Source organism: Crinia signifera, chromosome 4, assembly GCF_055691185.1.
Source record: "Crinia signifera chromosome 4, ASM5569118v1, whole genome shotgun sequence".
NCBI classification, from domain to species: Eukaryota; Metazoa; Chordata; class Amphibia; order Anura; family Myobatrachidae; genus Crinia; species Crinia signifera.
This window is the reverse complement of record NC_139220.1, coordinates 6,917,002-6,930,293: the sequence shown is the minus strand read 5'-3', so window position 1 is coordinate 6,930,293 and position 13,292 is coordinate 6,917,002.

The following is a 13,292-nucleotide window of genomic DNA, read 5'->3' as shown; positions in this document are numbered from 1 at the left end:
CCGCTCCACATTCCGGAACTCAGTACCAGGTGTGCGACCCGACCTATACCAGCAAAAGGGTGGAAGTATTATCCATTGCTGGATAGGCCAGGTCCGCGGCGGTGCGGGGTTTGGGAAGTGCTAGCGTTGAACCCGGAGCACAATAAGTGAAAACCACGTGTTTAAAGTATATATTAAGTGTTTAGTAAACTGTACTTCTGCCTGCCACAAGTAGTTTAACGGGGTATAGTGTCTTGAGTTGCTTGTTCATTACAGTATATGTACCACGCGCGATAAGGTTCGCACACGTGGAGTCTGTGTTTATTATAGTACATAGAGGATCCCCTCTGTGCAAAACTATAACTTTCATTGTTAGTTACTGCAAAACCAGGGACTCCGCCACGTGGCGACAAGTCCTGGGCCTTTTACAGTAACGTAAAGCGTCTATTGTGTATTACGCAAGGTGCGTGTGCACGTGCCCACATCGGGAAAGTTTCGCATCTTTGTACGTGATTTACGGATTAAGTGCGGGATTTATTTCGCATCTTGATACGTAACTTTCGGACGGAGTTAAGGGATTTATTCCACATTTAGGCGCAATTACTGCGTATAGCGAAACCCGAGCGCAACCTTGCAAATACACTATAGAACACGTGGGTGGCCGATTCATCGGTGGCCTGTGAACAACGCACGTACACACGTGGCTGTTCATTGGTACTGCACATGCAGCACACATAGGAACTCAAAGGTGAACAGTATTAAACCATCAGCTTTATTTAAAACAGTATAGTAATATACTGTGGATAAGGCGGTGATTAAATAAAGAGAAAATAAGTTTTTTTCTTTTTGTTCATTTTCTCATTAAGCAAGCAACTCAAGCATTGTTTTAATAGATTCCTATAGCTTATTATAAGGGATTTATACCTGCATAAGTATCTAGTGAAAAGCTACCAGCCTGGGAAGATTTTCTGTACAGAAATATTTCAAATATAAGCATAAGACCAAGGTGTAACTAGCGCCCAGTGTGAAAAATAACTGAGGCGAACGGGTGTGTGACGGCACGACTCAAGCGCAGTGTAGTCCAGAGTAGGACAGTCCAGTTAGGACAGGGTGTACGTGGCGACGTGCACATAGGAACTGCCCCTTCAGTGGAATTGATCCGCTAGGAGGGTACAAGAAGACATCGGAACCCAGTGATCCGATTAGCTACTTTAGAAAATCCAGTTTCTGGGGGCACAGGAAAACAAGTTTGTTGTGCCCTGGAGAAATTAGGCCGCATCTTGTAGGTCAACTAGACGTGCGCGGCTAGTTGAGAGCATTGGTGATTGAGTAACATTACCTCGCATATTGGGCTTCACGCTTGATTGCGGAATAGTGCCAGTGTGTGGAGAAGTGAGTGGTTGGGGAGCTCTCAGACAAGTAATAACCCACCGGTATCTATTAAGCTGTGAACGTTTATTCCTGTAATTATGGGTAATAACGGGTCACGCTGTGATAACGTGCATGTTAGGGAGGAATCAAGCCGGCCAAAAGGATCGGCGGCTTTTATTATGTGCAGGAAGCACGGTGAACTCGCAGTTGTTTACCAAAATAAATGGAGAAAAATGACACAAGGCAGCAAGTTAGAATTTCCCAGTGTTGGTAGCTTCGATCCAGAAATCTTTTCGGCAGTAAAAGATGAAATATGCCTACTCTCCAGTCGTAAGGAGAGAGTGAAGCATATAGATATTCTTAAATTGTGGCAGAAGGAAGGACAGGAACAATGGGGAATCAGAGGTCTGGCAATACCAGACGCAATCAGCCACAATAAAAATGCAACCGCTGCCACAATAGAATCAGCTCCCCCACCCCCATATGTGCCGAAGGGGTTAATGACTCATAAGAAAGACATGAGTAATAATGTATCCATTGCTAACTTGTACGCTGTTTTTACCCCCTATAAGCAAGATACAGATCCACAAGGGAGATTCCTGACATCAGCCATCCCTTGCGAAGCTAGCAGAAAGGAGAGAGAGGCTGAGACAGCCCAAGCTGCTGCTGCCATTCTGGTCGAGGAGATGGCTGATGCCAGGAACACGATTGGAGACACAGGTAAGTACACACAACACAACACAGAGATAGTTGCTCCTGGGATGTTGTCCAATGGTGCAGGGGGGATACAGATCCACCCTCTGCACACAGTGGAACCTCCTTGTGGACGGGGAGACGGGGATGAGGTAATGCCTGTAAAGGATAGTGACATGCACAATACATGGACACGATTGGAACGTCATTCAATCATCAAAAATTTCCCTGATCCCAGCAAAGATCTGGCAAAGTGTCAGAAATTTGTAAGGGAGCGAGGAAATTCAGATGAGCCCACCAATAAGGATTGGCGATACATGTTGAGAGCTTGCCTCCCTTCACACATAGATGTCCAGAAGTTCATTCGAGACAGTGGTGTGGAGGGCGATAAGATTTTAACTGAACAGGGCAACCAGGAAAATATACGCCTAATAAATATACAATTGGGTGTATATTTCCCAGCGACAGTTGAAAATACCCTAGGGTTCACCATCACACAGAAAGATGGTGAGTCCACCAGCGGATATTTCAACCGTGCTTTACAGGCGTTGCCAAAACACTCTGGTATCCCCAGCCCCAGGGACAACATACATCTTAAGGGAGGGATTGTCTCTGTGCTGATACAAGGTCTTAGGGAAAATCTGAGAACCAACACAGAAACCATTCACCCCAACTGCAGACAGATGTCAATACACACTTAAAAGAAAACTGCTGTTGATCTGGACAAACGATTTATGACAGAAAGACAAAACCAAATGGTATGTTTCAAATGTGAAAACAAAGGACACATAGCCAGACATTGCAGGGTAAGTAACCATAGGAAACATAACACATATGTAAGTAACTGGGAGACACAATGGGAGAAGACAGGTAGGTCTCAACACATAGCCATAGCCCCACCTAGTAGCCAACGCCGCCCTAAGCATGACACATATATGCAAACAGGGAGTAGGACACACATACACCCCACATCCAGGTAACATAAGACAATATCTGAGGGAGGAGCCTCAGATATGGGTAAGTGGAATAGTTTAAATATAAAGGTTTTTTTTGCATCAAACCCGTTAACAACATTCCCTCCTGGTCTAGGTTGTGCCAAGCAATTAGTAGCAGCAATTGGGGTAACAGGAAAAATACAGCATTACCCACTGACGAAACCAGCAGATGTTACAAGCGGGCCTCTGCATACCAAACAATCTTTTCTGTTGGCTGCAGCGGCCCCGACTAACCTCCTGGGTAGAGATTTACTATGTAAAATGGGATGTGTCATCTACTGCACCCCTGATGGGGTATTTCTGGACACTCCTAGAAATCTTACACAAGAAGTGCAAGATATGCTGGACCGTCCTCAGAGGCTAATGTTGTATTCCACTGTTATAGAGTCAAATCCATCTAAGGTAGCTAAAAACTACAGCACAAATACCGAGTTCCCTTTGAACTAAAGATGGGAAGGACACAGGATCAATGGCAACCATAGCTTCAATAGAAACCCTGTTAAAAACAGAAAGTATAGCGCCCCAAAGTACAGCTTCACCATTTGAAATCTGAGGTTGAGCTGGAAAAATACCCAGTGAAATAACAAGGTTCCCAAAAGAGAACTTTTAACTAAATACCCCTAGACACAGCCCATAGTCACAACCACACTGGGAAACAGAAAGAAAGGGAGGGCTTACAAATCAGAACAGGAGTTGAACAGGGTAAGAACCAAATAGTTGAGAGCCAATTCCCCCATAGTGCTAAATCCTGGTGTCATAAAAAAAAAGGTAAAAGAAAAATTTCCAGTTGAAAATAAATGTACACATTACTGTCATAAATATTTTCTAGTTTTTGAGTTTTTCTCTCTCTCTTTTTCCAATTTTTTTTCCTTCCCCTACTCTTCTGTTCCAGAAACCCACAAATCATAGAAAAATAGTTCGAAGAATCTGTCGCACTCCCAGCAGAGAAATACAATTGTGAATATGCGGTACCCCGTAAAGCGAGTAGTCACGATATAGATATTTTTCAGTAAATCTTGAACAAAGTCCCAGTAACTTTAAGCATTGCTCCTAATGTTACCCAGGGCAACCACGGCCACCATCTTGTGAAAAGCAGTCCAAGTAATGCACAAAGCATTCCCCTTCTACAAAGAATGAAAAGGGTTGTAAAACGCATTTACATATAAATAGGTACAATCGCAAAACCCATGTCTTCACAGACAAATGTGGATAGTAAAGAAGAAGAAACAGGCCTGATTACAGCTTTTTGCCATGGGTAAAACTGACACAAGAGATCATGTGACTTAGAATATTAGACCTGCTGAGGGGGCGACAGATATAGTGACGTAAGAAACCTGGTGATGCCAGCCTGACCAATGTCGTACTGCAGTGTACAATTAAACCCTATTATTTGAGCACTTCCTACGTGTCTACACAGTGTAGTTGCCATAGCACTACCGGTAAACAAAACTGAGAATGTGGTGTTGGGGTGTGTTTTAACTGTTTATGCTCCTCATATAGTCTGGACATTCCTAAAATTCTGCCTAAACATGTGAAAAATATTCATCAGCCAAGTCCACTAAATGGGAACTTGCATTGATGTTACCAGTAAAACGGGTAATATTGTAATCCCAGCAACACTCCTACCAGGTGTGCCCTCCAAGGCACAAAGGGTGGAGTGGTGCTGAGGTTGCTGGAATGGTGGAGTTTAGGGGGAGCCGAGACGAATATGATTGCATGACATGTTTGAATCAGACCTTTGCAGCATGCCCCCAAAGGGTGGTAACAACCCATTGGAAGAGGAAAAATCATTTTTCTTTCCACAACACAGAGAGGGGAAAATTGTACACTGGCTATACCGTAATAGATGGAAAAGGCATAGTAGAGGCTGAACCCATTGGACGTCTCACTCAGCAACAGCAGTCTCATTAGTAGTACTGCGGGCTGAGAGAAAAAACAGCCAATATTCATGCCGACTCCAAGTACGTTTGTTGGGGTAATACAGAAGATCTTAGGCCCTATGGCGCCTCAGATGTTTTGTTTCAGTAACTGGCACTCCAGTGGCGCAAGCGTTGTAAGTTTAAAAGATTTCTGACAGTCACACAACTGCCGGACAGAATGGCTGTTATCAAGTGTAAAGCCCACATCTTCGATGAGGATTCAGTGTCACTTGATAATGAACATACTGGCAAGGCAGCTGGGTGAGCCATGCGCTCTGCGGATAATGTTTGTGTTCCCCCTGTAAATGTCAGTATATTCACATAGAAATACAAGATTTGTGTCCCCTGCAGGAGAAGCAGTCTGGAAGCCGAAGGGATGTGGACAGGAATAGAAAGATGGACAAGGAAAACCAGTGACTCTGAGAACATGCCAAACTGTCAGGACAGAGATAGCCCATGGCCTGACTTGTCTTGACAGGGAAGGTATGTGGAAAAATCATACCCCTTTTCCACTTGCAGTCCCGGGTCAGACCCGGGAATGTGTCCCAGGATGCTTCCCGGGGCACTACCCGGGAATGTACCCTTTCACACTGCATTCAGACCCGGGATCGACCCGGGACAGCCCCATTCATACTGATCCCGGGAAATCCCTGCAAATACCATATGAAATGGTCATTTTAAAAAAAAAAGTGATGACAAGGGTGTTTAAAATTATATTTTTTTTATTTGGTTTAGCACCTTTGGATTATAGGTGCAATTTTTATTTGCCTTTCATTTTGCCTTTGTATAGACACAACAATAAAACAATAAAGAAACCCTCCTCCACCCGTACCACCCCCATCCCAACCGCCCCCGTCCCAATCCGTCCAAACCGCCCAAACCGCCCCCATCCCAACCTCCCTCGTCCCAACCCCCCCATCCCAAACAAGAATTGCTTGAAGTTTAGCATTTCAAGCTAACCGAATGCACAACCAGTTGTGCATTAACACTTTAGTCAGGCATGTCCGACGTTGGCCCTCCAGGTGTTTTGAGGCTGCACATCCCAGTATGCTTTGCTATAGTTTTAGCATTCTCAAATAGCAACACTGTAGCGGAGCATGCTGGGATGTGTGGTTTCGGAGCGTCTGGAGGGCCAACGTTGGACATGCCTGCTTTAAGTGCAAAACAATGAACTACAGGTACATAAACGCATGCCCTCCAACATGGCCCATTCCATTAGGTACAAAATGCCCTGTTTCTGGACTTCCCTGCCAGTGGCAGTTGCACAGTTGGAGCTGCAGCACAATCCAATGTTCAAAAAGGGGAGCCACACCTAATGCCACTCCAAACATCACTGTCCTGGACTCATGATGTGACCCCCCTCTTTGAATTGCGGACTATGCTGGAGTCCAACCTCTGTAAATGCCACTGGCAGGGAAGTCCAGGAGCAGAACATTTGTACCTAATGGAGTGGGTCATGTTGGAGGGTATGTAAACACTGAGGTAAACTGGTGCCTAAGCACTTTAAGTGCACCACAAAATGTACTAGTAGTGCATAAACCACGAGGTAAACTAGTGCCGAGGCACTTTAAGTGCAAAACAATGACCTACAGGTACATAAACACTGAGGTAAACTGGTGCCTAAGCACTTTAAGTGCACCACAAAATGTACTAGTAGTGCATAAACAACGAGGTAAACTAGTGCCGAGGCACTTTAAGTGCAAAACAATGACCTACAGGTACATAAACACTGAGGTAAACTAGTGCCGAGGCACTTTAAGTGCAAAACAAACAAAAAAAAATTAAATAAATGTGCCTATAGCTTTAAGACAAATTGCGAAAAACTGAAAACTCTGAGGTTTGCTCATTTGCAGCATTGCTTGAACCAAAGTATGGTGCATGATTATACGTGGAATAACCCGGTTCAGGGTATTGTGAGCTGTGGTGTTGGCTTGGAGCTTTTGGATTATTGAACAAACGTTCCATGAACGCCATGTTCATTTGCTGCAATTCTCTATGACGCTCAAGAGCCTCTCTATTCATGCGTTCCTGCATTGACAGGATTTTAGAAAGAAATGAGTCCTGCATTTCACGCTCGGCCTCTAAAAATGTGTTGATCCTTGCATTCTCCTGTGTGGACATAGCATTGTCCATTTCTCGGAGTTCTTCAACAAGGGCACTTGTCATGGCTCTAGCTGCTTGCGCCGCTTTGTTCATTTTCTTCGTTCTAGGTGGAACGTTGTAAACTGTAAAGATAAGATATAAATTCAAAATGACCATACATAAAAATAGAAGCTTTGGCAAACTATTTAATCAGTGGCGTAACTAGAAACATGTGGGCCCCATAGCAAAAGTTTGTAAGGGCCCCTATTTCTCACCTAATGCTGAAAAATGCATAAAGCATATAATAATTTGACAGGCAAAATGGGCCCCTCTCAGCTCTGGGCCCCATAGCAGCTGCACCCCCTGCACCCATGGTAGTTACGCCCTTGTACACACTGCTTAACACTGCGACATCACTGCAGGTTATACTTTGATAACTGTACATTATGTCACCCCCCTTACCCTGTAAACCCCCTTCCCACAGCCTACAAGTCCCATCATGCCTTGCCACAGTTTTGCTATTAGGCAATGCTTAAACTGTGCCAAGGCATACTGGGATATGTAGTTCCACAACTGCTGGAGGACCACTATTTGGTCATGCTGTGCATAACCCTATGCTCCACCTCCACCCCACCCCCAACCTAACCCTATAGTGTGCTATGTGTCTTTAAAAAATAAACTTACTGTTTCTCTGCAAAGTTGGGGAGACGGCACTTTGTGGAAACCCACTGTCACTGGTCGCAGCTTCCACGCCCTCTTCACCGGTGACGGATATGCTGCCATCAGGGCTGGGCAGGTGGCTGGATGTTTCATGCTCACTACAATCAGGTGTGTCCTCAATTAGCAGGGGTGATGAGTGACAGACTTCACTTGTCTGTGTATCTTCAGGGCCTTGGCTGGTTTCTGCAGCAATGGACTTTGAACTTGAAGACAGACTCACAGGATTGCAGAGAGCTGTGTGGCCGAAGACTGTTGCGCAGATGTCATAATATTCCCACTCGATGCGGCCAGCCCCACTCTTTTTACGGTTGTTGTCATGCACCTTCATGAACTTCTTTCTCAGGGTCTTCAGTTTATTGACAACTTGCTGTTGTGTCCGGATCAAGCCTCTGGCTTCAAGCAGCTTTGATATGTTTTTATACACCACGGCATCTTTTATTGTGCCAGTAATTTGGCGTTTTATCTCCTCCTCACCCCTTATACTCAGGAGCTCTCTCACTTCCTGGTCCGTCCAGTTCGCCATGATGCCTGTCTGCTCCGATCTGCGCACGTCCAGGGCTTCTCTTCCGCTTTGCAGTGCGATTAAAGATGACATCAGCATTGTGAGACCAAACAAAGCTCCAATCAGCAGCTTTTTTAAAGTCCCGTGTACCCGATCCCGGGTACGGGACCATTCACACTGGCCGCATCCCGTGTCGATTCCGGGTCCTACCCAGGTCAGGACCTGGGTAGAGATCCCGGAATGCTGAACACGGGATATCCCTCAAAGACCCTTTCACACTGCACTAAATCCCGGGTTGATGCGCGTTCATGTGCAAAAACCCGGGATATTTTTGCAAGTGGAAAAGGGGTATCAGTCCGAAATTACTAGTGTGCCCACAGACAGGTAAGACGACAGGATCATGCCTTACTTGTCTGGGGGAAAGAAACTGAAACGGCTGTTCCCACAGAGCCATCTCCACATCCCTCCTCCAGCAGGATCCTCTGCAGGTAATAAAAAATTGGCTTTGTACAGTCCACTCTAGAAGCATTCTAGTTATTTATTTATTATATATATATATATATATATATATATATATATATATATATATATATATATGTTGACGTTTGTGTGTATAGATATGGCAGCCCAGAAGCACCCTTGAGTATGCAAGTATATATATATATGAAAGGTTTAAGTCTTGTGTGAACCTTTAGGGACTGATGGTACACCCCATAATCTCTTTTTGTAGTAGTAGAATCACTCTCAGAACTCCACCTCATTTGTCCCCATCGAAACATTGCTTGGCGGGCAGCCACAGGTTATGGTAATCCCACAAGGAGATCCTAGACCACAAATGCAAGTGATGTATCCACACCTGGAAAACTGCAGCAAAAGGACTTTGTTGACACCTGTTGTGAACTGTCATAACCATGAACCAGGAGATGTTGTTGTTGTTTCCCCTGCTTTGCCATATACAGGTTGCTTGATAGACCTTTGGAAAGGACCACCCCAGATCTTGTTGACCAGCACTACCTCAATAACAAAGTCGCAGAGAGAGAGATTCGGGTACGTTCGTCCTACTGCCAAAGGAACAGAAACCAAAAGGTCCTTACACTCGAGGGCGAAAGAAAGAAATCGCTAAGAGGCACCATTTCGGGAGGACTGGAGAGCAGCTAAGGTCAAGCAACCTGTACAAGCTACAAAAGGGACTGTGACACCCCACTGGTAACAGGTTGGAAGGATCACTAACAAAATTTTTCCTTTCTCAGTTTTCTCTATTGTTGTGGGTCCTATTCTTGTCTCCCCCCCCCCACTATCCGTTACCGCCGCCGCACTGCTGCCAGGCATTGGACGGACGATACAGAGTTCTGAGAGTGTGTTACCCGTCCCAGTTTAGGTCAAGGTAGAATCTATAAACTTGACACATTACCCAGGACCGGATGTTTGATAGTGATAATACCATCATACTTAAAAGCATACCAAAAAGAGAGACAACAAAGAGTTCAAGGGTCTGTTGTCACAAACAATACCTACCAAAGGATGCCATATCTGAAAAAAAAACAATTGTATATAGTGTAACCACCCCTGTTTTTATTTTTATCCCAAAATTGTACATTATCCTTCGTGACCCTGAGTAGATTGTTCGATAAATGCGGCCCATCATTTATCCGTGATCCTGGATCGGCCAAGAGCAGATGGTTTACTCCCCTTATATGTTTATTTCATGGATCCCAATTTCTTTGTTAGGATTATGAATTTCTGTATTGCTGTGTAAAATGTTTTGTATTGTAACAGTTTTATATTTACTGTTAAAGGGTGGACTGTGAAAGTCTAGTTGCACACACGCCATTTTAGGATAGTATGGCCGCAATTTTGGTTCGCAGAGTTGCGCAAATAAAGTTTCCATACCCGAGTATGTGTGACAAAGTGGACCAGAAGAGTAGCCATACTATCACACATAAATTCATAATAACATACTTACACTAAATAAAATATAGTTAAAGGTTTAGAACGCCACACATAGCTTAGTTAGCCCTGCATACATCTGTCTGTATCATGTTTAGTACTGTTCCGTTCCGTTTCTTATGCGTAGTATTCCGGTCATTGCGAATATTTCGCAATAGACACGGCCCGATAGTTATGTACATCAGGGCTCCTCAAACTATTTGCTCTGGGACCCATTAGACAATAAAACTTATTACAGGACCCCAGCAACTGAATGCAGAAGGTGATCACATCACACGTGTAGTCAGCAGACATCACATACATGGCAGCATTGTGGAGGCACAAAATGATGGGAGGAGCCTAAAATAACAGACAATCCAACAGATCTTTCAGGATCCTTGAATCACTGACTGAGATTAGAAAAGTCCTCAGTGTGATGGTCAGCAGCATGGAGTCGCGACCCCATGCTGACAAGGTTGGGACCCACTTTGGGGTCAGGACCCACAGTTTGAGAACCGCTGATGTACATAATCCATATTCCAGAGACAGTTTCTGTTGAAAGTATGTAACAAAGGAATCTGGATGAAACTGGTTCTTATCACTGCTGACGCCGAAACCATCAAACAAAGGACTCTTAAAGTTCACTCCCCTGCACCTAGTCAAACCAGTTGTATCATCTTACCCCCAATCACAGTGGACCTGACATACGATCTCTGACCAATGGAAATGGCCTTTGACCTCCCCCTTCTGACCCTATAAGATAGGCAACCCAGAGCAGTCACAGTCACTTCGGCACTTCTTTCTTTTCCCTGACCTTCAACCGGGCTATAGTTCATTCCTGAACGATAGCGAGCTCTGACCGGACTGCGCTTCGCATATTTGATAATACGGTAACGGTTGCATTAACGGTATTTATCCTTATTGTATTGTTGGCTGATTGTGTCTTGTATCTGTATTCTTTCCCCCTAGCAGAGCCTGTTTAGTATTCATTGTTAGTATATTGTATCACTTGTTATACCTGTTTATTCTTATTTCTGTAACCCCCTTTTGTCCATTAGGGACTTAAATACAACCTTTTTACGGAGTTCTTATCTCCTTATTTCTATACAGTGGTCGTGTCTGTTTATTCGCATAATAGCGATAAGGTATATTACGGACACTGTCCTGTAAGGTATATTCGCAGATTAGAGACAAAGTACTGCGAAGGAATCTCTGATTAAGGTATTGGTTCTTGGTGTACATAATACAATAAAAGGTACGCTACGCTGCGCTACGTTTTGTTCGCACGTAGTTAGGTATGAAGGGTACGTTGGTTGCGGACTTATTACGTAACCTGCGCTTTTCACTTATTGTCTCTCTGGTCATATTTATTCGCCATTAACACCGCCCTTCAACGATTATTCTCCAAAAGGGTGTAAACATACTAACGCTCCGTATTGACAAGAGCCACTCGTGGTCAGTTTATTTGACCATCACACATTATTTACATCCCCCGGGTCTGCAGATCCAGTCGTGTAGCATACCTCACAACTGTCCAGATTTTTGGGGGCCGTCCCGGGTTTTTTTTTCCGGTCCCGCACCCCGCCCAGGGCCGGCAGTATCCCGTGGTAGGGGGTGGGCAGTTGGGAGTCTCCCCTACTATAGATACTGTGTGCATCCACACAGTGTCTATTGATTGCAGAGAGGGGATGGGGGCATGGGCAACAGCTCTCGCAGCGCTCGCCATGCCCCCAACAGTGACAGAAATGGGGTGTGGCCCTGCGAGAGTGCTGTGGCATAGGCCACGCCCCCTGACTGGTGAACACTGTGCCCTACTGAAACATATTAACTACATAGGTTCTGCCTATACCCCTTTTCTTCTATATCCCCGGGCTGTCCAGTGCAAGTGCAGGTTAGAGCAAATATTAGTGTTATGGAAGTGATAAATCTGTAGCTGAAGTCATTGAGTTACTGTATGACTTTCTCTGGGCCAACACCATAAACATTTGTGTTCAGTGGCGTAACTATAGAGGGTGCAGGGGATGCAGTTGCTACGGGGCCCGGCGGGTTGTGGGGCCTCAAAGCAATCCCTGCACCTTCTGTAGTATAGTGAGAACAGCATGTCACTTACTGGGTGAGAGAATGGAGGACGGAGGTGAAGCCGCTACATGTGCAGTCTCTGAATCTACAGTAGCTGCGGAGCTGACTGTGCGCGGTTGACGGATGCGCATTGAAGTGCTTGAACAGTCCATCAGCCGCGCACAACCAGCGCCGTAGCAACTATAGATTCAGAGACTGCACATGTAGCGGCTTCACCTCTGTCCTCCGTCCCGTCTTCTCACCCAGCTACTGTAGTTCCGGATTCTTCACATAAAGCAGCTTTATCTCTGTCCTCTCACAAAGTAAGTTACATGCTCAAACATACTGACAGCTACACTAAAAACTATGGGGAGGGGGGATCAGAATGGTGGGGAAATATTGGCAAAACCGCAGAGGTGGAATAATAAAGGACATACGGGGGAGGGAGAGAGGTTGACACAACAATGGCTATGAACTCCAGGACATGTCTGGGGAACAATTAGGTCTATACGGGGAGAGGGTGGCACAATAATGGGAGGAGGTGATGGGCCAACCTGGCCTGCAGCAGCAGTGGTTAAAGATAAAAAATAGAACACAGGGTGCAGTGGGATTGCTTTGGGGCCACCACAAGCCATTGGGCCCCATATGAATTGCATCCCCTGCACTCTCTGTAGATAGAGGGTCCAGCCTGCCTCTCCGGCTATGCCCCCTCCTGTCAATGCGTCCGGTAATGCCCCCTACCATTCGTCCATCTATCTCTTCGACCATTCCTCCGGCTGGGGGTGGGTTGGGGGTACTTTGAAGATTTTGCTATGGGGCACACAAAGTTCTAGTTATGCCTCTGTTTGTGTTATCACATCTCCAAGTGCCGGGAACGCTGATCACCGCGCCGGGCCCTAGACCACCACACTGGGGGCAAGCCCAGCACCAAGGTAAGCTGCCAGGCTGCCCCCAGCCCCCGTCCATGAGATGAAAAGATGTAGCACACAGGCATCCATTCACCTCCTTCTTGCCACCTCCTCCCTGCAGAGTACAGCAGAAAGCAGT